The sequence below is a fragment of the Lissotriton helveticus genome, chromosome 5_1 (genome assembly GCF_964261635.1).
Source record: "Lissotriton helveticus chromosome 5_1, aLisHel1.1, whole genome shotgun sequence".
NCBI classification, from domain to species: Eukaryota; Metazoa; Chordata; class Amphibia; order Caudata; family Salamandridae; genus Lissotriton; species Lissotriton helveticus.
The window spans coordinates 1,288,187,827-1,288,200,805 of record NC_136065.1 but is presented as its reverse complement, the minus strand read 5'-3'; the positions used below and the strand labels follow the sequence as shown (position 1 = coordinate 1,288,200,805).

Below are 12,979 nucleotides of genomic sequence, written 5' to 3'. Positions count from 1 at the left end.
CACCAAGGTGGTGGCTCCCTTGGTGGCCCATCTCCATCTCCTGGGGGTGTCCTAGACGACTGGATGGTTCATGCTCCGTCCCTGGAGACCATGTCTCGCCACCTTCTCTTGACCATGTCTACGCTCAGGTATCACGGGTTCTTAAGCAACTTGCCGAAGTGCAACCTGGAGCCTGCCACTCGGAGGACCTTCATCGGTGCTGTGTTCCATTCTGTGTTGGGCAAAGTGTTCCTGCCGGAGGCCCGGGTTTGTCGCCTTCAGTCTTTGCTGAGGAAGTTGTTGTCACGGACCTCGGCTCCCCTCCTTCAGTGGCTGGAGGTTCAGGGCCACATGACTGCTTCTGTCTTCACCGTGCCCTGGGCCAGGGTTCATCTGCGCCCTCTGCTGTGGCATGTGCAGCGGTGGGTCCCCTTTCCTGTCCTGGATTATGCGGTTCCTGTGCCTGTGACTCTGGACATTGTGTCTGCTCTTCAGTGATGGCTGGATCCTTTCCACCTTTCCGTGGGGATGCTGTTCCGTCTGCCTCCTCCTCTGGTTGTGACAACGGATGCCAGTGCTTCCGGCTGGGAGGCGACTCTGGACCATTGGGCTGTTCAGGCTCGTTGGCTCCCGTTGGAGTCTCGCAGGTCGTCCAAATGGAGGGAGTTGTCTGCAGTGGGGAGTGCGCTCCGTTTTTTCAAACTTCATCTGAGGGGTTGCCATGTCCTGGTGAGGTCGGACAACACCGTGTCTGTGGCCTATATCAATCACCAGGGGGGGACTCGCAGTTCTTCCCTGATTCTGGTGGCCTGCTCCATTTCGGACTGGGCGGAGAAGAATCTTCTGGCCCTGTCTGCTCAGCATATTCGGGGTGTGGACAACATGGTGGCGGATTCATTGAGCCGGAGGTTTCTTTCATCTCTGTCCCTGTGCCTGGCTCCCCGGACTTTTTGCTTGCTTTGCCTGAGGTTCGGGACTCCGAGTCTGGACTTGTTCGCCTCCCGGTCCGATGCCCTGGTCCCCCTGTTCTGCTCCAGGTCTCCGGAAGTGGGCGCCTGGGGAGTGGATGCCTTGTCTCTCCGGTGGCCTCCTTGGCTTCTTTATGCCTTTCCTCTGATTCCGGCCTTCTTGCTGAAGGTTCAGAGGGAGGGGGCTCAGGCGGTGGCTGTTCTTCAACACTGGCCGAGGAGGTCCTGGTTTCCTCTGCTGCTGGGCCTACCGGTGGGCCCTCCTTGGCTTCTGCCCCGCTACCCCTCTCCTCTGAGATCCCCGTCCCTTCTTCTGGTTCCCCTCTCCTTGGCGGTCTGGAGGTTGAACGGTTGTCTCTTGGGGTCCGTGGTCTGCCCGACCACATCATTTCTGTGATGCAGGCCTCTCGTAGGCCGTCTACTTTATCTTCTTACTCGAAGCACTGGTCTACTTTCTCGGGGTGGTGTTCCTCTTCTGGTTTGTCTCCTACCTCTTGCCTTGTGTCTTCTATCCTTCAGTTTTTTCTGGATGGCTTTCAGAAGCGCTTTGCTGTGTCTACCTTGAGGGGCCAGTGGGCTGCTATCCGGGCCTTCCGGGACCCGGATTCTTTTCTTTCTTCAGACGGCCTGTTGGTTTCTCGTCTGTTTTGTAGTTTTTCTCTTTCTTCCCCTTCTGTTCGTTCTCTGGTTCCGCCTTGGATCTCTCTTTGGCGTTGGGTGTTTTGCAGTCTTCCCCCTTTGAGCCTTTGGAGACTCTGGACCTTAAATTTCTGTCCTACAAAGTGGCCTTTCTGGTGGCCATCACTTCTCCGAGGCGGTTGGGGGAGCTTACGGCCTTGCGTTGTTCCGCCCCGTTTTTGCGTTTTCTGGATGACGCTGTTGTGCTCTCTTTGGATCCTGGTTTTGTACCCAAGGTCCGCTCCCGTTTCCATTCCTCTCAGGAGCTGGTTCTTCCTTCTTTGTGCCCTTCTCCTTCTTCTCCTTCTGAGCTGTTGCTTCATTCTTTGGACCTGCGACGTGCCTTGTCCATTTATGTGGCTCGTTCTGGGGAGTTTCGCTCTTCTGACTCTCTCTTTGTAACCTTTGGTTTGGCTGGTAAAGGTAAGGCTGCTTCCAGACTCACCTTGGGTCGTTGGATTAAGGCTGTCATCACTCTTGCCTATCGTGGTGCTGGTTTGCCTTGTCCGGCGGGGGTTCAGGCGCGTTCCACTCGGGGCGTGTCTGCCTCCTGGGCTGCTTACCATGGTGTGTCTCTTGATGGGATTTGTCGTGCTGGGACCTGGGCCTCCGAGTCCACGTTTGTGAGGCACTACAGGTTGAATTGTGCCTTGTCTGACCGGACCAATTTTGGTCGTGGGGTGTTGCAGGCTGTGGGGGTTCCCCCTCCGCTCTGAGTTCTGTTTGTGTATTAAACTTTTTCTCTTGCTACACTCCTTTGTGTCTGGTCTGTGTTTTGCTGTGTTTGGGTTGCCAAAGGCCTGTTTGGGCGTTGCTTTGGTATGCCTCATGAGTGATGACTGGGTCGAGGACGAGGGACGTAGAGGTAATGCTATGATTACGTATGGTAATCCCCATTACTCTTAGTCCTACTTGTCCTCGACCCAGTCATACTTCCCACCCTCCCTCCCTGTCCAGGCCTTTGTTGCTTGGTGTGTCAGGATGTGCTTCTGGTGGTTGGAAGTGATATAGCAACCTGGCAGGAGGGGGGATGGAGCCTAAAAGCGTTTCCTGTTTTGTTTCCTGTCTTGTGGAATACCTCATGAGTGATGACTGGGTCGAGGACGAGTAGGACTAAGAGTAATGGGGATTACCATACGTAATCATAGCATTATTATAGTTTAGTGTGAAATGCATCCTTGCATACAGGACAAATTTCATGCAAAAAAAAACATACAGGTGCCGCGAACAGCAGCTGTTCTCTTGTTCACCTTGTTCCCACCATGTCTTGTCTTGGAATTTTTACCTAAACAGACTTGAAAGCACGAGTAATCTTGGGAATTTCACTTAGCAAGCTTATCATGAAATGCTAGAAAACATGCGAAAGTATACCATTAAAAGGAAAAATTCACCCGGTCTTACCATTGACCCTAGCGCATCAAACTTCGAGGAGGAATAATTACCAGATGATGAGAGGATGTGAGGAGTGCCTATGAATAATTTTGAACAAGTATCACACATCAAAAGCCTGTTTTTTGTATTTTCTGTACAAATACCCTAAGCCTGCTTGTTCCTGAAAGACCCGGTGCATCTGTCTGAAAACCAAAGAGTTAATCTAAATCTTTTACACACTGATCCAGATATTGCAAAACCTTAAAATGGTTTACAAATATAGGTACAATGATTTACAAATACCATCAAAATATTTAAATAGTGGGAGAGACAGCAGAAGAATACGCTCCTGCGTTACCACTTCCTCGTCTCAAGCCTTACAAGTGAGCCTCACTTAGACAAAGGTACCTTCCCAGTCTTAAAATTGAAAGTAATCTGAATCACTATTCCCAATATGGCATATTTCCTGTTCCTGAACCATAAAGATGGGACTGACCCAAGTCACTAATTATTATTTTTTATCTTTTTGCTTGGATATGTGCTCACTTGCAAAGACTGCGATAGTCTTCCTTGCCAGTCACCTTTGTGTTCGGGGTACAGCATTTACCCATAGTAAACAAATCTCCACCCAAAATTGAGATCCAACAGGATGTTCCTGTCACCTGACCTATTAGGGTGAGGCAAACCCAAACCACATCCTGTAATTCCCAACAAATTCTAAAGACCAAAAAAACTAAATGACAAGAGAAACAAGCATTTGCAATGCAATAAGTCTCGCATTAGGAAAGTGTGAGCTATTTGTATTGTAAATGACAATTTTTTTAAAATATGTGTTGGCTTTGTAAATATATAAATTAATAGCATTGTTATTTACAAAGCCAATAGCTTACACTTTCCTAATGCGAGTCCTATTGGCTATGGCAATTGTTGTTGGTAGCAAGCAAGGACAGTGCTTTTGTGGTGCTGAGTGATACTGTTGTGGTGCTGAGTGATGTGGTTGGGCTGAGTGATGTGGTGGTGTCTGTGAGTGATGTGGTGGTGTCTGTGAGTGATGTGGTGGTGTCTGTGAGTGATGTGGTGGTGTCTGTGAGTGATGTGGTGGTGTCTGTGAGTGATGTGGTGGTGTCCCTGAGTGATGTGGTGGTGTCCCTGAGTGATGTGGTGGTGTCCCTGAGTGATGTGGTGGTGCCCCTGAGTGATGCCCCTGTGCCCCTGAGTGATGTGGTGGTGCCCCTGAGTGATGTGGTGGTGCCCCTGAGTGATGTGGTGCTGTCCTGTCCCAGAATGATGTTGTGCTGTCCCAGAGTAATGTGGTGCTGTCCCAGAGTGATGTGGTGCTGTCCCAGAGTGATGTGGTGCTGTCCCAGAGTGATGTGGTGCTGTCCCAGAGTGATGTGGTGCTGTCCCAGAGTGATGTGGTGCTGTCCCAGAGTGATGTGGTGCTGTCCCAGAGTGATGCGGTGCTGTCCCAGAGTGATGTGGCGCTGTCCTAGAGTTATGTGGCGGTGTCCTAGAGTGATGTGGTGGTGTCCCAGAGTGATGTGGTGGTGTCCCAGAGTGATGTGGTAGTGTCCTAGAGTGATATGGTGGTGTTGTGAGGCGTGCAGCAGTGTGTGGCGTGCAGCAGTGTGTGGCGTGCAGCAGTGTGTGGCGTGAGGTGAGGGGGTGTGAGGGTGAGAGGGTGTGAGGGTGAGAAGATGTGTGAGGGTGTGTGAGGGTGAGAGGATGTGTGAGGGTAAGTGAGGGTGTGTGAGGGTAAGTGAGGGTGTGTGAGGGTGAGGGTGGGTGAGGGTGAGGGGATGTGAGGGTGAGGGTGTGTGAGGGTGAGGGGATGTGTGAGGGTGAGGGGATGTGAGAGGGTGAGAGGGTGTGAGGGTGTGTGAGGGTGAGAGGGTGAGGGGGGGTGAGGGGGTGTGAGGGTGAGGGGGTGTGAGAGTGAGGGGGTATGTGAGGGTGTGAGGGTGAGGGGGTGTGGGTTCTGAGGGGGGTGTGGCGGTGTGAGGGAGAGGGTGAGGGGTGTGATTGTCAGGGGGTGTGAGGGGGTGTGGGTTCTGAGGGTGTGTGGCGGTGTGAGGGGGGTGAGGGCGTGAGGGGGAGAGGGGGTGTGAGGGTGAGGGTGGGTGAGAGTGTGTGTGAGCGTGAGGGTGTGTGAGGGTGAAAGGGTGTGTGAGGGTGAGAGGATGGGTGAGAGGGTGAGTGAGGGGGTGTGTGAGGGTGAGGGGATGTGAGGGGTGAGGGTGAGTGAGGGGGTGAGGGTGAGCGAGGGTGAGAGTGGTGTGAGAGTGTGAGGGTGTGAGGGTGAGAGGGTTGTGAGGGTGAGGGGGTGAAGGTGTGAGGGTGAGTGAGGGTGAGTGAGGGTGGGTGAGGGTGAGTGATGGTGAGTGAAGATGTGTGAGGGTTTGTGAGGGTGAGTGAGGGTGTGTGAGGGTGAGAGGGTGTGAGGGTGAGGGTCCGAAGTAAATGGTGGCAGGGCAGACATCATTGCAGCTAGCAAGTCGATATTGAAAATGTGTTGACCTTTTCCTGCACGTTATCTTCCCTCTTTGTAATAAACATGGTACGTTGATAAATTACACAGTAAATGTGGCTCGAAAACATTTGTATACTCTCTACTCCGACCAAGGCTGGAATTAGTCACTAGTTACAGACCTGAAGACTGGATGTGCTCTCTCTGAACACACTGCAGCGGCAGAGCTGTGATCATCGGCCCGATCAGATCTGCACACAATTTGTCATAGATAGACAATAGCACATTGCATGGAGAGCAAATGTTCCTTCTGCTGGACTACGAAGCAGTCTGAAAGACATAGACACACACTACATGCTCTACTGCACAACCTTATGAACACACTACAAAGTCCGCAAGAGCTAAAGATTAGAGCTAGGCAAACCCAAAGCGCAGCATACATATATCTACGGAAATCTAAGATTAAGCAAAATTAAACACAAGGCTCACGGTGCCCTCAAGCCACAGTCTAGCACACCATGACTGGGAATCCATCTTAGACGGAGCCATAATGAGCTAGTGGCCAACAGACCCTGTAAGTCCCAGTGGGGTACACGTGTTACTATGGTAATCCCTAAACTAAAGCCACAATAAACATGTGGTAAATGGAGACTATAAACAACAAGCTCTCGGCATTGCTGTGGGGGAGGTGGGAGAGCGGCGCACATTCCTTTGAAGTGTGATGATGGGGGGGGCAGGGGAGAGGAGCGGCCACATCAATGGAGAGCTGATGAAGTGCTAGGATTCCGCACGGCCAGACTGACTTTTGCGTGGCGCGCAGCGTACTTGGGAACACAGGGACATATAGCATGGGACAGAGTATCAGTGTGAGAGGGACAGAAATGCATATTTTTAGCGCACAGCATGGGCGGGGGGGGCAGTATGTGACAGAGGCAGAGCGTGGGCAGAGTGAGACGCAGCAAGGATGTGGGGTCAGAGGGGCACATAGTATGGACGGGGGTGGGGGATCAGAGGCAATATGTGAAAGGAGCAGAGTGTGCCATGAGGCAGACAGAGTGGCGCACAGCATGGACGGTGTTGGGGAAACGGAGAAGGCAGCATGTGACTGAGAGGCAGAGCATGGGCAGGAGACAGCGTGGCACGCAGAGTACTTGGGTAGAGAGGGACACTTTGCATGGGGCAGACTATCAGCACGAGAAGGGCAGAAATGTTGATTTTTAGCACACAGCATGGGCGGGGGCAGTATGTGACAAAGGCAGAGCGTGGAATGTTTTTAATACATAAACTTAAAGAGAGGGCTAAGCGTCCCGGCAGACAGCGCCCTAATTTAAGCTCGGACACTGTTATAGAAGCAGCCGAGGGCAAGAGACTGCCAGCTGGTAAAAAAAAAAAAAACAAGCAGAAAAAAGAAAATGCAGGAAAGAAGGAAATAATGCAACAAAGAATGAAATAAAGAAGGATGCAAGGAAAGATGGAAAAAAGAAAGGCAGTAAATAAGAAAAGAAAATAGAGATTGGAAGAAGGAAGGAAGGAAAGAAAAAGGGAAAGTAGGAAAGAATGAAGGAAAGAAAAAGAAGTAAAGAAATAAATAAGGATAGCAAAATGGAAAGATACAGGTAAATAAATAGAGAAAAATGGAAAGAAGGAAGTGAAGAAAAAGATTAAAGGGAAGAAAAAGAACTAAACGAAGAAAAGAAAAAAGAAAGATTAAGACATTTGTCCCAGCTGTTCATTGCAACAATGCTGCCTTTACAAGTGTCATTCTCTGTAAAGTATGTTTATATGCTGGTCAGTTGTTGAAGATGTCTGGTTAAAATTGCCCTGCACAGCGGCAAATTTTTGTAATCTGCCTTCCCTCCCTTAAAGTCTGTGTAGAATTAGTAAACAGGAAATAGGCAGACGAAACACCATTATCTCAATTATAATGGTATCAAAAACATGCACTAATGTATTTTAAACATACCTGGGAGCATCAGGGATTCAACGTACTCTCTCTTAGACTCTTGTTTTAAACAAATTTAAAAAAACGAAAGCAAAACCGTCGTTGTGCTTTACCAAAATGTACTTGACAAGCTATCTCGGTTACCAGGCACGTGCGGGACTACAATGACTATCTTCGGAAGAGTTAAGTAGCAGAGAAAACATGTTTGCGAGACATTCCGATCGGTCTGTGGGGCATTATGACATCACAAACTTCAGCATTATGGAGGGCAGGCCGTCATTAAATGTTAGTGCCCCCTTTCCAAGCAAGGTATTTGGCTACTAGCGCTAGATCATTCAGTTTCATGTTATCATATAGTTCCTGCTTCAACCTCAGAAAGGGGCCCGTCCTTGGAGGCAGACAATTAAGTTATTCATTAAGAAGTAAGCAAATAACGCACGTCATTACATCACCATAGGCTAAATAATGTGCACCAGATTGACCATTACACATATCTCACATTTTTGGATTGAGAGGGCATGATGGATTCACGTGAGGATGGATTAGTTTGTGCCCAGATAGCTTTCTGTAAGATGTGCATTGTGCGATATATTACTGTGTTTAACTTAATGCCTCTCGCTGCTTTCTGTGGTAATTTCCATTGATCTGCGGGCGCGCGGGTGTTGTCACTGGTGGCAGCGGCTGCACTTAGCTACTGTGCTAAGAGGATTGCCGCCGATGTCCGTGAGCTGAATAGGGGACGCCAATAAAAACATATTTGTACAGGGAGCATAGGGGGCTTCAGTGCTGTGACTGACAGACTGGCACTGACTGAAAAGCCTCGCACATTCTCAGGATAGCTGCAGCGTCAGCAGTGAAACCATACACCCTTGCCTTGCTGTGCGGCTCCACAGTGCACTCTTTGAGGAGGTTGTCAACAACCTCATTGCCTAAAATGTCAAATGTACTAGTTTCTTAGAAGTTGAAACTGTTCGAGGTTTAATTTTGGGCACCTTATGTTAACATGAAGTGGGAGCCATTACTGATCAAGGGCAGGGACCCGCGAGTGATGTGTGCGGTCCGGCATTGTGAAAGTGAAAGCATGCATGGCGCCACGAAAATAAACACATTGGATGGGGGTGGGGGGGCAGGGGAGCAGGGGAGCGAGCGAGTGGGAGGGAACGAACATATGGGGTGTGAGTGAGGCCAAGCGCGCGCTGGCGAAGCGTCACGCTTCAATACTTCACATGCATTGGGAGGAATCCGGGCTTGTTCAAGAGTTTGTTTTGCCTCCTATACATTCGTCGATTAATCCATGCGGGATATAATAGTCGAGACCTAAAAACAAACGAGACCCATCAACTTGCCCATCGACTTGAATAAGTTCCACTGTCTTCTCTTTTGTTCGTCCTCCAACTCCCAAGGCTGGGAGGGATGGATACAGGACTGTGATGAGGAAGCCTATGACTCAGATTAACAAAGATTACCGGTAAGTAACTGAGTCATTACCATCTTCCTCATCACAGTCATCTTTCAGCGTATACCAAAGCACTTGAGGAAAACTAAAAAGTAAACCAACACCAACAAAGATGCCAAGAAAGCTTTTTTTTCGGTCAAATACAAATCGGTGAACTGCATTAAGAACAGCTGAACAAAAATCTTCTGAAAAAAATCAACCCATCCTTAATTTATAATAGTAGACGAAGGTATGAGGAATAGATCATGTCAACGCTGCACAAATGTCCCTCAACATGGCGCCCTTAAAGGATGCACTGTAGATGTAGAACTGCACTCCAATTCTTGACCTCTCAATTATGAGTAAGCCTATGCTTATACTGTGGTATAAACTATGAGTGAGCGAGCAGTCTAGCTGGGGGAATACCCAACCACCAGAGAAAGTAGCATTTAAAGGCATGCGCAAATGCTATAACTGTGGCCAATGTGGTAATGTCATCACGGGCAAGAACTTTGCACATCCTCGCACAGGTCAAAACATATCTTTAAAACACACATCTGATTGCAATACAACCGGTGTCATCTATGCCATCCGCTGTCCATGCGGTCTGGTATATGTGGGCCGAACGGCCAGAAAAGTGAAAACTCGTATCATCGAGCACAAAAGTTCAATCCGCAACCAACATCTCACATCGAGCTTAGCCTCACACTGGATCAGGGCATCTCACACCATACCCCAAATGAGGTTCACTATATTGGAGAAGGTAGCTGTAGTAGCAGGCAGAGACCATCATGTCATGTTATCGAGAAGGGAAACCACATGGATCAAAAATTTAGGTACGATGAGCCCAGGGGGTCTCAACGACCAGTATGAAATGTGATGCTTTTTGTAATCCTGGAATTTTCATATTGTTATAACTGCTATTTTTGTTAACGTTGTTAACATTTCAACCACTGTTGTAAAGGATTTGCACGTACGGGTACTCACTATTTAATTTTTCCCTCCTTTATACTCTCAGGTGGCTCCTTGATAGGTTGGAGTCTACCTACTGAACCTTTGGGATATCTCCAGCTCGTATTTTACAGGAAATTATCTCTTCTTTATGTCCATTGAGTTTTCAACCCAGCAAATCACACCTGTCAGCTCTACTTTGAGGCATAAAACGTGGGCAGGTTACTGCCTTTTTACTAACAGCTCGGTTAGGTTTCCATCTATTTTGAATTTCTTTCACTTCACCCCTATCACAGTTCACACACACATTCGTATAGTGACCCCGTAGGATACCAACAATAAAGTTGTATTGATTCACAGTAGGCAGGTTTTAAACATTTTGTTTCACCATTTTGGAATCGGCGGATAGCAACAAGTGGTTTGCTCCCTTACATACATTGGTGATATGATTTTTCATATTCAGGTGCTTGTCCATGGGGACTCCGAGAGATTTGGCTGAGTCTATGATGAGAGGAGTGCAATTGAAAGCAGTGAGGTGACTCAGCTATAGGTCTAGCTTGGAGATGTGGTTCGGAGGGGAGATGAGCAGGAATTCTGTTTTGGAAGTGTTAAGCAGGAGATGGTTCTCCGTTTACCAGTTCTGAGTAGACGTTAGGGTAGTGTTGAGAGAGATTATGTTTTCCAGTGTCGTCCGCATATATGTGGAAGAGAATGTTCATGGAGCTTATTGAGTTAGCGAGAGGTTCCAGGAAAAGGTTGAAGAGGATAGGAGATAGAGCGGACCCTTGGGGGACCCCCATAAGTACAGGAGAGGGCTCGAAATAAGGAAATATGAGGAAGAAATTAGCCAATCATCTAGGTGGGGGAACAAAAACACCCCCCAGGTAGAAGACCCACCAGAGGGGCCAGAGTTTTCGTGAATGACCTAGTGGCTGATGGACAGCAAAGGGAAGCACCCAGAACTGGAAATGCTGCCCCAGAGTAAAGAACCTCAAAAATCTCTGTGAAAGTATGTATTAGGATATGGAAATAGGCATCTAAAAGGTCCAAAGAATCCAGAAATGACAGAGAAGAAAAAAGGGGCAATATCTTCTACAAACTCACCATCTTGATTTTTTGGCAGGGAACATAAGAATTCAGTGTCTTGAGATCCAAGACTAGGCGGCAACCCTCTGATGCCTTCTGGACCAGGAACATCAGAGGATAATATCCCTGACCGATTTCTGACTCCGGCACTGGAATGATGGCTCCCTTCTGGAGAAGCTCTAAGATTCTCTTATCTGTAGACCCTGGAATTTCAGAGGATTCGGAGGAGTTGGCACAAAAAGATCTGCAGTACGGAAAGAAAAGTCAATAGAATAGTCTTTTTTTATATAGTGCGAACTCGACCCCAAGGTATCAGAGTGCTTTACATGAGCACCAGTTGCATTACAGATGGACACATTCATTTTGTTAGGCACAGGGAGATCACATGATTTGCCCAGAATCACAGGATATTGAGCTTCCCTGCTGCGACTCGAACCTAGTTACTCAGTGTTGCAAAGTCATCCTGTGCCCTGGGCACCCCCCAACTTTTTGCAGACTGGGACTGGTGGTAACTGACTCTGACTGACCCTGGGCTCTGTTTAACCAGGCCCAGGGCCAGTGCCAAGCAAAAAGGAATTTTGTAAAGTTTACAGGAGTGTAACCCATAGACCGGTTCAGGACTGGGTAGGTAAGGTGCATTTAGAAACAGTGTCCTGATTGGTGATAATGTATAGGCAGTTACTTGTGCATGCATACAGCATTACTCAGAAGGGAAAGAAGGAAAATCCACATTCATTTGGAGCAAGATAGTTAATCATCTTTATGTCACATAAGTTATGGTCGAAAAGTTATACAGTTAAGTACAGCACTGCATAAATAAATTGAAGACAACCACAAAAAACTTGGTGCTTAAGAGTGATAGTGATGAAGGTGGCGACGCAAGTGGAAAAAGTGAACAGCAAAAACGGCGCACTGTGATGAAGTGCAAATTATTTACAGTGAGTGGCTCGAGGGTAAGTGACAGCGTGATATCACAGTACATAAGATTTTTCAATTGTTTGTTGCGCCACAGGAAAGGAGTACGCCTATGAATGCGCTGTTAGTTCGACGGCGTTTCGATCCGTGTAAGTTTGGATCGTCATCAGGACTGGGTTGTCTGGGTTGTCTAAGTTGGGGCGTGCTTGCTCTAATTCCGTGCCCTGAATCGCGGCGTTACACTCGTGAGAACAAACGCCGATTCACTCTTGTGACCACACGCCAGGTCAAACAGACGACCTGGTTTCCCCTTAAGGCCGATTAAAGCACAGCTACAGTCAGTGCCCTCAAGTTGATCCTTAATCACCTCACCCTGGTGAACCGGATGACTTCATAGGCGGCCCCACCTGACGTATGGGATACTCCAATTAAGTATGGGCTCGCCATATGCACGGAATTAGAGCAAGCACGCCCCAACTTAGACAACCCAGTCCTGATGACGATCCAAACTTACACGGATCGAAACGCCGTCGACCTAACAGCGCATTCATAGGCGTACTCCTTTCCTGTGGCTCAACAAACAATTGAAAAATCTTATGTACTGTGATATCATGCTGTCACTTACCCTCGAGCCACTCACTGTAAATAATTTGCTCTTCATCACAGTGCGCCGTTTTTGCTGTTCACTTTTTCCACTTGCGTCGCCACCTTCATCACTATCACTCTTAAGCACCAAGTTTTTTGTGGTTGTCTTCAATTTATTTATGCAGTGCTGTACTTAACTGTATAACTTTTCGACCATAACTTATGTGACATAAAGATGATGAACTATCTTGCTCCAAATGAATGTGGATTTTCCTTCTTTCCCTTCTGAGTAATGCTGTATGCATGCACAAGTAACTGCCTATACATTATCACCAATCAGGACACTGTTTCTAAATGCACCAAGCAAAAAGGAACACATTAGAATACAGTTAAGACACCCAACATACACTAGGGTACACTATGGTATGGTGGGGTATTCTTGTAATTGGCATGTCCTACCCCATAAGCCCCTAGTATGTAATAGGGCAGGGGATTGAAACTACCTAGAAGTCTCCAGTATTTTGGGGCATGGCAGTTTAGAGGCCAGCAGATTCTATGCACCAGCATGTGTGCAGTGCTGAAGCCTGAGGTCAGTTTAAAAG

General features: G+C 48.0%; 1 protein-coding gene across 1 annotated transcript in view; it reads right to left on the bottom strand.

Moving 5' to 3' along the window:
• Nucleotides 1-12,979, bottom strand: part of PPFIA4 (PPFI scaffold protein A4) — a 1,997,086-nt gene that overhangs the window by 1,691,437 nt on the left and 292,670 nt on the right. The window lies entirely within an intron of this gene.